Genomic DNA, 15,399 nt, shown 5'->3' with positions numbered 1-15,399 from the left:
CTCCTTATCTCTCCTTGGGTGTGGTTCACACTCATCATACCGTTGGCAGTGATCAGCATCTTATCTGGTCTAACTTAATTTCAATAATCATTACAAATGAGGTTGTGAGAAGCTTGTCCTGTTCAGAGAATATGGCTTATGACACATGAGTTAAGTCATTAACTTCCTAGGGTATTAAAGGGTTATAGGTCTTTTTTAAAGTTGGGGGAGAAGAGAGGTCAACAAATAACTAGAATTTAATCCAAATGATTAAAAGGACAGGATGTTCTTTTTTCCCCCTAGGGCCACTGAAGGAAATGAGAACTAAATTTAATACCATGAGTTCTCATGTTCATAAATTGATGTCTTAGGCTTATGTGTCCTAGTAATTATGCACTGCTTTGGAAAGGCTTACCCTATAAGTTTAGTCAGAAAGATAAAAATTAAGGTCTGAGTAGAAACTAAGAAATAGGCTTTGGGAACTTCCAAGAAGGCACTTATCTCAATGTAAATACAGGGCAAACTGGTTTTGTTTGTTTGTATTTTTTTTTACTTTTTGCACAGGGCAAATTTGTAAAGTGAGATTTAAGTCACATCTTAACCATGCTCCTACTTTCTACCTCAGTGTAGAATAGATGTCAAGTCATGGAGGATTTTTACTTTTGTCTGCCTGGTGAAGTGTGTTGCTCAGGCTTCACTATCCAACATTTACACTTCAAAAACTTAGGTCATTGTGTTATTGCTCTCAGGGTTATTTTGAAAGGTTTACCTGTGCTTATAGGTTGTAATGTTTTTAATCTCTATGTCATATTGTAGGCAACTGAGACTGCTCTAACTTAAGCAAAACAGGAATTTACTGAAAGACTAAGAAAAAGTTGAAGAACCACATCTTGGAAAAGAAAGGAGCCTAGTCAGTTCTGTGAGATTTTTACAGCCATATCTAACCACATTCTCTTCAGGGACCTTCTTTTAACTGAATTCTGCTCTGATTAAGGCTGTGTCACTCCACCGGATTCAAATGATTGGAAGAGAACATCTGGTTGCCCCAACTTGAGGCCAACTCCTTGCTCAGGGAGAAGGTAGGACGCCAAGATGCGGCAAGTAGGTGAAAAAAGCGTCCAAAAAGGAATACTGAAGTCCTATTACTGGTAGAGGGACTAGATGGTGTGCCAACAAAGCCCTACATTTAGTATAATCACAAGGAAAATAATTCACACATTTATAAATAAACTTTACACTTTGAACATGTGGAAAAAGAAGAGGGCTGTTCTAGTCCTTAGGTGGCTGTTTGTTCACATGAAAGGTCCTTCTCAGAGACCCATTCCTGGTCTCCAAGGATAGCATAGCAGATAATAGAAAAAGGTGCAACTGCCCAAGCTTTTCAATGGTTTTCTCTTAAAAGTTTTTAAACTGATGATTTCACTGTATTGAAAAAAAATTGAACTTTGCTCTTTATAAACTTTTTTATTCGAGGCAAATATATTCACCTGTTCTTCTAGCAGCATACCTGATGCTTTTCTTTCTCTGTAGAATGAAGAGACCTACATCTCTTACCACAGACATGACCCAGAGCAAGACTCTGGGGACCCATCTCAGAAAACTCATGTATATACCTTTGCCCTTGCCACCCCCACCTTCAAAGGCTCTTCTTCTCCCCCCAACATACTTCTGTTCTTCCTTCTCAGAGATATCCCCCTGTATTCTCTAGTAGCAACTGACCTCTTTCTTCCACATGGATTATTTACCCTGATTCTTCTATACATATCAGATGTAGGTCTTGGACAAATGACTTAACCTCTCTCTGAAACTTTGTTTCTTCATTTGAAAAGTAGAATTAGGGGTACTGATTTAACAGGATTGATAAAATGATTAACAATAACAAATATAAAACACCTAACCCAGTGTTTAGCACATAATAATTGATTAGATTGGTAATAACTCATTTCTTCTTGTTAACATAGTCATAATACTTCTTGAAGTAGGAAATAATATTATTGATAAGACAGATATTTATTGGACATTTATGTTTATAGGAGTTTAACATTTGTTATCTCATATGTGTTAACTTTGTAATCTAGCTGCTTTATAAATTTGCATCTCATTTCCCAACTAGATGTTTAGGACACAGTTTATGTATTAAGGCTTTTTTATAATCTTCCCAGTGCCAGATTATTTCACAGTGCTCAGGAATTATTTGTTGCAAATGATATGATGATCTGTAATTCTGAAATTTAATGACTTGCATTATGTCAAAACATAAGCTGATTTGGAAAATCAGATCCCAATTTGGCTTGCATTTTAATACTAGGTTTTAGATATGTCAGTTGTTTAAATGGTGTGTTGATGAAAGCTTTGCCTTCCTCTCACTCAGTATACACTTTTGAGTATCTACTCTGTGCCACACTCTGTTAGAGTCAACCAGCAAAGACTTCTAAAATAGTAATATGATGACATTCACTTGTCTATATTTTTGGCATGTTTATAGAGTCCATTTTTGCTATTCCCTTCAAGAAAGTGGTTTTTATGTTGTAATCTAAGCACTTAGAGAATATATAAAACATCAACATAATGAATAATTAGATTCTCAAGTCAGAAATACTGGATTTGAATCCCAAGTCTGCTAATTCTTTGCTCTGAGATCCTGGTCAAGATCCTTATCCTCTCTAAGCTTCAGTTCTTTCATCTGTAAGATGAAAATAATAATAGTACTTATCGATAAGGACTAATATGAGTCTGAAAAGAAATAATGCATATAAAACTTTTGGTACTGGCCTCCAGCAGAATATAAAATACTAGATAACTTTGAACTATTCATATTCATCTTCCAAGTGTACTAAGGATACAAGACAAGAAGAATGCAGTTGGAAAATCACTTATGTGAACAAGGGAAGTGGGATCAAACGTATATTTAAGTTTCATTATGTGTCAAGCAATAGAATAGAAGTTCTCTATATGTTATGTTATTTAATCCTTATAACAGCATTGGTCAAACAGGCATTATCTCACAGATGAGGATTCTAAAGCTCAGAGATGTTTAGTTTCTTGCCAGAGTTTACACCACAGAAATGGCGGAATCAGAACTAGTCCTCTGAATCCCTCTCACATGATGAAAAAAGGTCCTATAGCATTTCACTCATATCTCCATGATTAGGCAAACACTACTGTTTTTATAGGATTGCAGCGTTCAAATCTTGGCATACATGATAATCACTTGGGGGTGCTTAAAAATCCTTAATCCAGGTCCCTCCCCTCGAAGATTCTAATTTAAGGATAGAGCCAAGAAATCAGAATTTTAGGAAATACCCCTAATTATGTTGTAGGAGATTCTGATCATAGTCTAGAAATAGTGTCATGAGTTAAAATACTCTGTTTTAAGATTCTGTAATTCAGATATCTATAGTAAAGATTAGCAGTTGATATCTTAAGATGTATGACTATGAGATGACAGATATGTAAATTGACATATTTTAGGTTTCATATAGCAACTACATACTTTGTATTTACTTTATAGTCTCTCTACATAAAGTATTATCTTTCAAACTGACTTTGTATAAGATTTTATATCCTATCTATAAGTGGGCCATTTCACGGAGAGTATCTTATTTATAGTAGTTATTTATTAGTTGCTTGCTTACTAACAATTGTTTATTTAGCCAAGATGATTTTAAAATAAATAAAGTATAAATACCTTAGGAGTAGAGGGGAAAGAGGAGGACATTGAGAATGAGATTTCATTAATGTTAAAGTCTTTATCAGGTTTGATAATTTAAACAATTGTTTAAGGAACTGTCAGGTATTTAGCTGAGCTAATTCCTTTAAAATAAGTCATACAGGTCACACAGTGCTAATAAAATATGTTGATGAATCCTTGAGTATTGCCCTGATTCTATCTCCTTGGGGAATGGAGAACTCATTAGTGTGTATTCCATGTCAGTCTTTCCTGCTCTGTTCCCTTAGAACTTTCCAGACAAGCTTAGCATAAAAGGATGATCAAAATGTAGCACGCCAGAGTTTCAAATGAATGGCTCCTCTAAGCCCACTGATTAAGTACATGACATTGCATAGTATGAAGAGGCCGAGTTTACTTTTCTGTCTGAGAGCTTTAAATAGGTAAAGGGATGGAGGAGGCCTCTCTATAGACATTCTTAGTTCTTGATACAGCAAATGCATATTTCCTAGCACAAGGGCGATGCCTCAAACGGAGAAGTAGTTAAATTGGGAGCAGCAGGGTGTGTATGTGTGTGTGTGTGTCTGTCTGTGTCTGTGTGTGTGTCTGTATACAACGAGTGAGATAAACCTGTTTGCTTTCTGAAACAATAAGTAGTAAAACAGGTTGTTTAGGGTAAAGTCCTTGAACTAGATAATTGATTTTAAATACATCTGCCTATAATAATACCTTATATTTACATAGAAAAGTTCAAAGCATTTTTACATTTACTGTCTCATTTGAACTTCCCAACAACACTATGAAATAGGCACAGTAAGTATTAGAGTCCACCACCACTGCCACTTAAAAGATGTCTAAACTGAGGCACAAGCAAGTCAAGAAACTTGCTTGAGGTCACATAACCAGTTGGTGTCACAACTAGACCGAGAGCACAGGAATTTTGAAACTTAAGCCTGGGTTTTCTTGGCAGAAAGTGTCTCAGCTACTGCTGGATCTATCCAGAGTTCATGTGGAGATTTGTGGTTACAATTTAATTGGAGAATACAAATCAGGCATGCCTAAAGAGCTCTACAGAAAGGAGATTGTTTCTCTTAGATCAAGACTGTGTTAAAAAAGGGAGGTAGTGAATGGAGTCAGTTGTTTTGGACAATGCAAACTACAAACAAACAAAAACACTTTGTAATCAGCTTCTGGATGTTTGGGGGGTTATTCATTCATTCATTCGTGTATTCATTTTTTAAAGTATCTATTAAGTGCCTTTATATAAGAGACTGTGCTTAGCACTTTTGGGAAGACACAAAGAAATGCATTTAATTTTGAGGGTTGCTTTAAATTATACAGACAAGTTCCATTTTATTTATTATCCATTACTACTGGATAGATCAAATGAATGCCTTCCTTGCAGAAGAACAAGATAACAAAAACAGATGAAGAAAGTGGATAACAATTTCCTTTAATTCTCTCCTGTAGGAAGCTTTCTTTTTTTTTAAATCAAGGTAATAAACTGTCCGGTCAGATACTCAAAATCTGAACTTGCTGTATCTTCCAGTATAACACAAATTTTACTCTAATGTCCCCTTGTAACTAGAGAGAGTGAACTTAGGTTAGTGCCAAGCTCCTTATCAGAAATACCAGATCAGATTTAATGGAAAATGTTAGCAACCTCCAAATAGCATCTCTAAAGTCCACAATTAAGTCTATAAAATACTTTCCCCTACCTGGCTCCAAAATAGACTTTTCCTCTTGGCGACATGTTTATATGGACAAAAAGGAATATATAAAGAGACATCAGTGGGCTCAAGCAAACAACTCATAGAGTTAAAGGCCCTGCTAGTTGGGTGGATGAGAAAGAAAAGTTTGCAAGTGAATGCGGTGAGTTCCCCTGGAGTCCACCTTTTTTTTTTTTTTTTAAAGCATTTCTCTGGACAAATTTCTTAACTTTCTATCATAAACATCTCCAACTTAAAGGCAAAATTTGTGCTAATATTTATATACATCATAAGTACTTGTTTGATTTATGTCTTCCATTTATACACCATGCATACAAATAGTGTCATTGAGTGACCTTACCTTTTAGTGTTGTGACAGGTCCTGCTCAGTCAGTGTGTGGGGAACAGTGTATATGATCATCTGTGTTGTTCATTGACCTGTGAATGTGTATGTGAAGTGTGCAAGCTCAGAGTTCACCCTACTCTGTCCCTAACTGTCCTAATTTTGCTTCTATGGGTTTCCCCTTTTTTTCCACTGTAAAATTGTAGGGTTGGAGTTGGTGAACTCCAAACTATGTTCCAACTCTACCAGCTGATGATATTCCAGTTTTTAAATCTGCTTTTGTTATTAAACATGTACTGCAGTCAGTCAGTGTGCCTAGCAACGTAATAGGGCTCTACTTCAGGAAAACTGGTAGGGTACAAAAGCATAAGTCAGATAAAATTAATTTTACTCAGTTGATAAAAATAATTATTTGATTTGCAAAATAATTTCCAAACAGTGGTAAATAATAAACTCAGGTTATACATTTAAAATAATTTTTAAAAATTTAAATATTGAAGTAAATTTTTCCCAAGCAAGTCATTAAGAGTACGATATACATCAGTTAAATAATAAAAAATATAAACATGTCATAAAATTATATTTGGAATGCTAAAGGAAAATTTCAATCTAACACTCTCATTTTCCAAATTAGGGAATTTAGAATTAAATAAACTTACTTACTTGTTGAAGTTCACACCGATAGGTAACAGTGACCGCAAAGAAAATCAATTGCAGAATTTGGGGTATTTTCTGTATGCATATTTTGAAGTCACATTTCTTCATTTACCTGTTAGGGAAAAATCATAAACGATCAGTGCTTAAATGGAGGAATATGAAAAATAAAATTTTAAAGTTATCGTGCAGATTTTCGGGTTCCTTGTGTATAAACACATTACCTTTCAGTAGTCTAAACTGCAGATTCACATGCACTTAACGTGAGTTGATCTACTTATTATTTTTCCTGACCTTTAAATTACCACCGAAATAGCATAGTACTTTGTTGTTATTTAAATTATTTGAGATACTATACTTTTTGGATTTTCTATAAGTCATATTGTGATTTTATAGCATGAGTATACATTTTGGTCTCTGCCAATAATATACTTTCTTACACTGACATTTACTGAAATTCCAGATATGCTGTAAGCGTTGAAAGGACTTGGCTCCGTTGCTCCAGTCGCATAATGAGTTTTATTATGCCATTCACATTCTTTTATGAAATACTAAATAACGTCCTTTTAATACTTCTCATTTAACTGCAGTGATTGGAAGTTAAATGTTATCATAAAGTACTAATCACTTTTAAGTCACCACACCACATTTGCCGTGGACCCCACTATTTGAAGCTGGAAGGGCTCTTTAAAACTAATGCTTCTAGCATTTCATTGACTCACACTAAATCGGTCCCTCGATCACCCAGTTAATTTTAACCTTGACCTCCCACAGCTGTACTGCTTTACTCGGTCCAAAAAAACTCCTTGCTTCCACCCTTTCTGCCACTTATGAAGCAATCGCGGAGAGGGAAAACAAAACCCATTCCTTTAAGAAAGATTCCGCCTCCTCTCCTAAGAAACTAGAGCCTAATGGTAATTGTGGAGTCTCTACTAAGTCACACACTTTACTACTCAGCCCAGGGAGAAGCCGCCGCCGCTGCCACTGCTGTCGCTGCTGCTGCCTCCGCCGCTGCTGGTCTGAGGCTGCAGTGGGTTTCTGTGCAGCACTGCAGAATCCACACCTACAGAAGAGAAGACACACGTCTACTACTCCGGACACAAGAAAGCCTCGGATCCTCAGCGGGTAAGCAGATCTGTTATGCATTTTTGTCTTGAAACTGTGGGTAAGGGAATGATTTTGGGAAAGACTGCTCTTCAGACGTACTTAAAATGGTTTGTTAATTTATCTTGCTTTGAGGAGGATCTAAATTTGAGACTGGCAGATGCCCTGGGTAGTGGAGACTATTGTCTGATATGTGTCCTTAACATACTTTTTTTTTTTGAGGGTGGGGGAGAGCTGTTCATTAAAAGGCTAACCTTTATGCATGCAAAGCTCTCCATTTTTTTTTTTTTTGGCTTTTTAAATGCAAGAAAACATTCAGCCACTCCCAATATCTCTTTCAAATGCTGCAGATATTTTAAAATGGCAAATAAAATGACAAGCTGAGCATTTTCTAAATATTTTCTGCCCCCTGCCCAGGAAGTCTTCCCCACGATGCTATCGGAGTATTTAAAATCATAAGGCATGATTAGATTTTAAGCAGATGGGAGATGGTGGTAGACTACAATTTCTATAGCCTTCGTCCAGTGGAGAGAGAAAACGGGGGTAAATGAATCACAGTTGGTGCCAAGACAAGATTCATTTTCCACACTTCATATGTGGGAAGAGGAAACTACATTTTAATTAGCACATTTTTAGGGAAGAGGGAGGGGATGAAGATGAGGGGGATGGCGTGAAGTATTTGAGGGGGAAGAGAAGAGTCTGCAGAGGAGGAAGGAAATGAAGTGGTCTGTCGCCAGCGCCTTGGAAACGAAGAGATAAGGGTGGGGAATGAAGTTTGTTGTGTGTGTTAGGGTGGGGTTGACCCAAGGGACTGTGAATAACCAGAATGGCGTTCGGAGGAGTGTGCTTGTGAGTGGATTCGTGCCCGTGGAGGACATGTGTGCGGGAGGGATGTGCAAGTCGTGGGTGGCAGAGAAAGGTGTGCGTTGCTGGGAGGTCTATTTCGGGAACACATTTGGGTGAGAAATGTGCTTGGGTGGCGGGGGTGGGCGCCCAGTCACCTGTGGATTGGATGGAGCCACATTTCTGCCATTGCAGGTTGCAAAGTTTACCCAGCTCCGGATTCTATTTGGGGCTGGTAGTACCTTGACTTTTCACCTCCAAGAGGTCAGTTCTCATAAGGCCACGAGACCAGGGATCAAAGTGAGGGTGAAGACCCTCAAAGGTTGCAAGCGGAGCAGGACCTGCCCCGCCTGTCCGCGGAGGTGAGTGGGGGCAGGAGGCGTCCTCCAAGCAAACAGGCAGAGCAGACAGTCCAGGCCCCTCCTGGGGGGCGTGCGGAGGTGGAAGCATAACAGTGGCCTCCTCGTGAAGACCCAGCAGTCAGTGGTGGGCAGCAAACCTGACTCGGAAACGGCGGGAGTGGGGAACAGGCTCAGGTCGGGGCGGGGGGGTGGGGGCACGACATAGCCGAGCGTCCCAGCTGCCCCTCACAGCAGCCTTTCCAGCTGGCTCCTTCCGCCTCCCATCCTCAGGGGACGCCGCGGATCCGAGCCGCAGTGCCTGAGGAGGGGCGGGCGTCCGCCCAGGGCCGGGCCTGCGGAGGTCGGGCGGGTAGGCCCGGGGTGCCGCGGCCTCACAGACTTGGCGCTAGCGAGAGAGGAGGGGGACGCAAGGGGCGGAGCCAAGCACTAGAGGGGCGCTCGGGGCGGAGCCAGAAGCTGGGGACGCGGGGCGGAGCCTCTAGGAGGCGGGGCCAACCCAGACCTGTGATTCCCGGGGCGGGCTCAGGACGCTCGGGGGCTCGAGGGGCGGGACTAGGGGCGTTCTGGGGCGGTGAGGGGCGGGGCCAGAGGTGCTTGGGGGCCGAGGGGCGGGGCCTTTGAGGCGGGGCCAGGGGGACGCTCCGGGGGCGCTGGGCCAGTCCCGCCAGAGCGCCAGCCGCCGGCCCGTAACGGTCGCCCGGGCGAGGGGCGGGAGGATCCGTGAGGGGGTTTAAATTGTAATTTTGAAAACCGAGAGCGAGAGCTTGAGTCATCGGCGACCCAGGTGCCCGGCTTCCTGCCGCCCAGGGTTCGGCCCAAGTCCCTCCCTCCTCACGCCCCCTCCCCTCCGCCCTCCCCTCTGGACCAGCGGTGCGGTGCTTAAGAGGCGGCGGCGGCGGATCCGGCGGCCGCGGCAGCCCCGGCGGCCGGAGCAGGAGGGAGGGCGGCACAAAGCCTGCCGCGCGCTGCGAGGTAATTCCGAGCGGAGAGAAGGCGCCGTCGACGGAGCCCTGCTCCCGGCGGGGCGGCGGGCTTCGCGCGGATGGGGCTGCGGGGACCCTTCCGGGGCTTCGCGCGTGGGCTGGGGGGCCTTGGGGGCTTCCTATTGGCTGCCCCTGGGGCCTCAGGTGAGCCCTCCTCCGTCCGAGGGCTGCCCCGTCTGGAGTGGAGTCGCGGGGGAGGGTCTCTAGGTGCGCCGCGTGGGCCCGACAGTCCGGGGCGCCTCTCAGTTTCCTCGGCAGACGAGGAGTTAAAAAAAAATCGAGAATTAGTTGAAACTTACTGACCCAAGGCTCTGAAACCTTGAAGGTGCCCTGAAGAAGGGTGGGAGGTTCCCGCGCTTGGAGTAGGTGGAGGGATTGTTTTGTTTTACTCGTTTAGAAAACTTCTGTTACTAGTTGAAAGTGTTCGGTCACCTTACGCCAGTAATCCGTGTCTCCCACTCCATTCCTTACCCACTACACACACACACACACTTTCTCTCTCTCTCTCTTTCTCTCTCTCTCTCTCTCACTCTCACTCTCACTCACTACACACAAACACACACGCACCTCCAAACGTATACATGTTAGGTTGCGCTGGAGTGACAGGCAGAGTTGGCAGCAGGTCGGGGTGCTGGTGTTTGGGATGCGTCCAGTCTCTTTGGAGGTATGCTATTATAGCTGAGGCAAGACCACAGAAACAGGTAGAATAAGCTAGGCCTCTATTAGAATGGCAAGAATGCCCTCAGGTGAACTTTTTTTGTTGCAGAGATTTAATTGCAAGTAGGTGCCCGCTTAAAATGGAAGCGCAAGTAAAACCACTAATTTCTTTGGCACATGTGCTGTTGCAATCGATCTGCTAGAGTGGTATGGAAAGGAGTGGAATTAACTCAACCCAGAGGTTGGAGTGTGGGATTATAAAAAAATTTGGTGAAGAAATTTGATAAAATTCTGGGAGTTGGAACCAGCTACATGAACCTGTGTGTACCTTTACGTTAAATTATGCATTTCAGGTGTAACTGTATGAAATGTGTGCTTTTCTTGGGCCTAGTGCATCTGTACCATGCTGAGTACATCTTAATTTTGGCCATAGAAAACTCCTGATGAGAATAAAATAGAATACAGTGTAATCTGTCATTTTTAAGATTCTTGTGTAGGGTATGGGACCAACTCATTGAAAAGGTTAAGTTCCTTTTGGGACCTTGTTAGGTTTTTATATCTGTCTCCATCGCATGATAATTGTGTTGTAATTCTTTTCCCTTGCTTAAATTGACCAGATTAATTTCACAGAGTGAGGATTTGGGGGGGGGGGGAATTGATCACTTTTCTACATTTAACCCTTTGTTTTGCCAAAAAGTTGATTCTGTGCTGACTTTTAAAGTTGACTTAAAGTGTTTGCATGTTGGCAATGGTTGCTTAAAAAAAAAAAAAGTGGTGTAATTTTGAATATTAAACATAAGATTTTTTTCAATAATTTGAAGACTCAAAATATTGCAGTATCTTACCCATATATCAGGAAATGTTTAGTAAATATTTGACATGACATGGGTAATCATATGGCTACTGGATAGTATTTTATATTATGGAAGGATTATATTTTCAGAATATAAATTTTACATTGTAAAACTGATGAGAAAAATTTTGTTGTATACTTTGCTACTTCCAACCTCTCTTCCCCTCCTTTTAAATAATGTGATACTGGTGTGAATGTGAGTTCTGTATAGTGATGTTTAAATGTGGATTTGGTCTGTTGTAAAATCAGAATCTCTCTTGAGACTCAGATTTAGCATCAGCAACAGCCCACCTCCGAAACACAATCCTAAAACCTAGATAGAGTCTAGTCCCACTTCTAAAGTTGTGAGGCTTCCTGAAATAGATTTATTGTTTGTCAGCCTAAGCCTAAAGCTTCGCTTTGTTAGCTGTTTAATCCCATGTATCTCAAAGTTGTTCATTTGCAGTACTAGGCATGTTACCAGGGTATAAGAAGCATTTGTTTTGAAAGAAAAAATCACATGAAAGCATTGAAACCCAATTGGACAAACTCTGGGTTTATTATAGACTGTTGGGGAGGATAATGTTAGAATCTTAGCTTAACAGAGTTGCTGTATGTAAAATGCTTAGTTATCATCATCAGTATATAAAATGGCATATTTTTTTGAAGGTGGTTATAACACGCTAACCAGTTACTGAAGACCAGCAAATATTTGTAGTAGCCAATATTTATGTGTTCTATCTCTATGCCAGGTAGAGTTTTATATGATTTAATTTACTAACTAGATACAAAGAAAGTTAAGTATTGATAATTTGCCCAAGGCCTACAGCTGCTAGGTGGCACAGACTGCTTCTTCACCCAGAGCCTGGATCTAGAGTGAGCCCCTGGCCCTACTGTGCTGAGTCGTGACACTGGTACAGTCTTACACTTGTGATATTGATACAATCACTGAAAGTCCTTCATTGTGTCCCCTGACTACCAGGGGTGCATGTGTTTTACTTAACTATACTCTCCTGTATGAATAGCGGTAGGTTGTATTTAAATCCGAAAGGTGGTGATTAATCTGCATTGACTTTGGAAGAGGAGTTTAGTTAAGATGCTAGAATTTGGATTAAACGTTATGTTTAAAAAAAAATTACTGAAATAACTGCATTTTAACACTGTAAAATTTTCAGGTATACTCCATTTGTAATATTATTAGGGACTTTTTAAAAAAGTTTGTTGTCAGGGGGCGCAGCACTTCTGTGCACTTCGATTCCCCCTACCCCAAAGGTTGCAGACCTCTCTTGACCCGCCCACTGCTCCCCTCAGCAGTGTACTTAAATCTTGGATCTGCCTGTCCTACTCCCCACTCTGTCTCTGGTGAAGCCTCTCACCACCCATGCACCTCTGGCTTGTACCCCAATTCTGTATGCATAAATAAATAAATATTTAAAAAAAATTTGTCAGGTGTGCAAGGCTCCTGCTGGCCCATTAGGCACTAATATCCTTGGAGAGAGAGCACTATTCTATACTAAATCAGTAGGCCTGACAGCCCTCTTCTGATTACCAACACCTTATCAACCTAAGGTAGATTTTAAGTTAAACTTATTCGAAACACCTGAATTGCCTCCTAAAATTAATCTTAAATGATAAGATGTACATTGTGGCTTATGCTTGGTCATTAGTATTCCTCAAGGAACTGTGTCTGGCTGTTTCATCAGTGTAGTTGATAGATCAAGTAAATTATTACCTAAATTAGGAGTTGCTATGATTGTTAGTACAGAGAGCTGCTATGTTCTTTGCTGATAATTGAGTAAAAGGCAGTGTTAGAAAAATGTTTAAAAACAGTGATACAATGAATTCAGAAAGCTCAGCTGTATCAAAGATACAGGTTACTACTCTGTTTTTCACACTAAATAATTTTTTTTGCATAATTCAATGCTGTTGCAGATTCCTTTGGAAATTAAATATGTAGTTTGAATAGAAAAAAATTAAAATACCTAATCCAGGATGCTAACCTGCCCTTTAAACAAACACCCTTTTTGAAATTAACTGAGCAGTCATAGACTATGTCTTGACATTGAGATTCAAAATGAGTGCATTAATGTCCTTAAAGTCTTCTATGTTAATGATCTATCTTTTGATCTGGGAGCCAGTGCCAGAGTATTTAAAAATGAAACTGTTAGGAGTTCTTTTGAGTTTTGCCAGTGACTAAATTCTCTTGGCCAAGAACCAAGACAATCTCAAATTTTTACTGTAATGGATCATATATATTAAGAATTCTCTAAATCATACTAGTATGAAGTCTTTCACTGACTGTGACTTGAAAGGAAAAGTCTGTTATCCCTTACATAATTCATACATTTTTTTTTTTCTTCTAGTGGTTGCTAGCTGTGGATATGCGTGTAGCCAGAGTTTTTTGGGGATATTCTTCCTAAAGATAAAAATTACTTGCCTCACATTCAATAAGTAAATATTTGAATGCCAATAGTATGCAAAGAAAAAGTTTAACTAAAATTTAATGTGTTGGACAGAAAAAGTTTGTGAACTTTTTATTTTATATATATGTTAATAATTTTAACATTAAAATATTTTAATATTAATAACATACATTTACCCTAAAGTCTTAGATCATGGTATAGTGAGAATTAGTCTCTTGTGTCTTTTAAACTGTTTCTTGTTGGGTATCTTTGAAAAATTGCATTAATAACCTATGAATAAAATAATGCCCTCAGGTTTACCTTAAGGAGCAACTTAGTGAAGACTATCCTAGAAACCTTAAAGAATGAAACCTTGGTTATCTAATCCAACCCAAAAGGGGTAGTATATCCTCAAAAGGTATAAAATGGGTGAAACTGGTTTCTGATAGTAAATAACTTACCCGTCTTACAAGTTTGCTTCTTAGGAATATAGTATTAAATTATTTTTCAGTACGCTAAAACTGAACTATTATTGTAAAAAATGTATAGGCTTCACCATGTGGTTATAGCTTTATAAATTTAGGTGAATTGAGCTTTTAGTCAGTCATTCTGACGCCCATCACTTATATATACTTGACTTTTACTTTTTGTTTTAAGTTACTTTCGTTAAAGCTTAAGTGGAAATGGTGACTCCCCCATTCAAGATGAACTTTGAAACCTCTTTGTTTTGAATTGTCCCGAGTTGAGGTTATTGGTGTATAGGTAGTACTTTACTAGCATTTAAGATTGTTACTTCCGCAAGCAAGGCTATGTGTGGTTTGAATATAAGGTCCTGAAACTCACATTATCATCAGGAAAAATTTCCACAACCAGCCATACAGGGGGTATGAACATTGCTTAGAAATTTAAGGGTACTAATATAATGGTTTTAAAACCAATGTTTTAAGAATACTACATATTAAAAAAACAGTAAAAAAAAATTAATGCTCAAAATGTGCTTGAAGCAAGTAGACATTAAGACAAGCAATGGATTCAGCAAGATGAAAACCTAATTCCAGGAAACATCCATGAAATTGCTATTTTATATGCTACCTCTCATATGCCTTTAAATTTATTTTTGTAACTTTTCACAACCACCCACTTCCCCCACTAAGGAAGTGCTTACCTTTGTAATGAATGAGGAAGGGGCAGTGTGTGTGTGTGTGTGTGTGTGTGTGTGTGTGTGTGTGTGTTCAAGAGCTAACTCATCTCCCATGACTGTTGTTGCTGACCTGCAAGAAGAGCTGAAATACCAACGGTGTAGAAAACAACCAAATTGGAGAAGTGCAAAGGATTTTTAGAATCTCGGGAAGGGTGTGTATTCCTTTAATGTTTTTGTGAAGTTCTTCCACAGAGGCGTAGCTCATCCAGTGAAAAGATGGTGTTTCTTCTCTCTTTTCCATATGAAATTTTCATCCCATCATGTATTGATCTGCTGGAATAACTAATGCCATAGCACAAAGACAGTATACTGAATACTTTCATGGAGAAGGTAATTAAACTTACATAATGTTTTTTTTAAAAAAAGTATATTTGGGGGCCCTTCCTGGTGGCAGCAGGTTCAAGTACAGCACTAGGAAACAAGCTAAAGCCACTTCAGCATGAGTTCAATCCCTGCCCCAGAGGTGATCCACATGGTGCGGCAGACCTCTCCTAACCCACCTGCTGCTCCCCTCAGTAGTGTACTTTCATGATCTGCCTGTTCTGCTCCCCATTCTGTCTCTGGTGAATCCTCTCACTGCCCCTGTACCTCTGGCCTGTACCGCAGGTCTATATGCATAAATAAATAAATCTTTATTGAAAAAAAATGTATATTTGGGGATGA

At 39.9% G+C, this 15,399-nt stretch overlaps 1 protein-coding gene across 2 annotated transcripts in view; it reads left to right on the top strand.

The window, feature by feature from the left end:
• Positions 1–7,180: 7,180 nt before the first annotated feature.
• ADD3 (adducin 3 (gamma)) overlaps positions 7,181–15,399 on the top strand; it is a 112,547-nt gene continuing 104,328 nt past the window's right edge. Inside the window, exon 1 of one of the 2 annotated variants that reach the window (XM_012723750.1) lies at positions 7,181–7,477. The gene's annotated coding sequence lies outside the window, so the exon portion shown is untranslated. Of the gene's footprint in view, positions 7,478–9,296; positions 9,634–15,399 lie in introns of those variants that run through there. The other variant, XM_004680451.2, reaches the window with a different exon arrangement.

Source organism: Condylura cristata, unplaced genomic scaffold, assembly GCF_000260355.1.
Source record: "Condylura cristata isolate star-nosed mole 26May11 unplaced genomic scaffold, ConCri1.0 scaffold00011, whole genome shotgun sequence".
In the NCBI taxonomy this organism is placed as follows: domain Eukaryota; kingdom Metazoa; phylum Chordata; class Mammalia; order Eulipotyphla; family Talpidae; genus Condylura; species Condylura cristata.
This window is presented reverse-complemented; position numbering and strand designations above follow the sequence as displayed.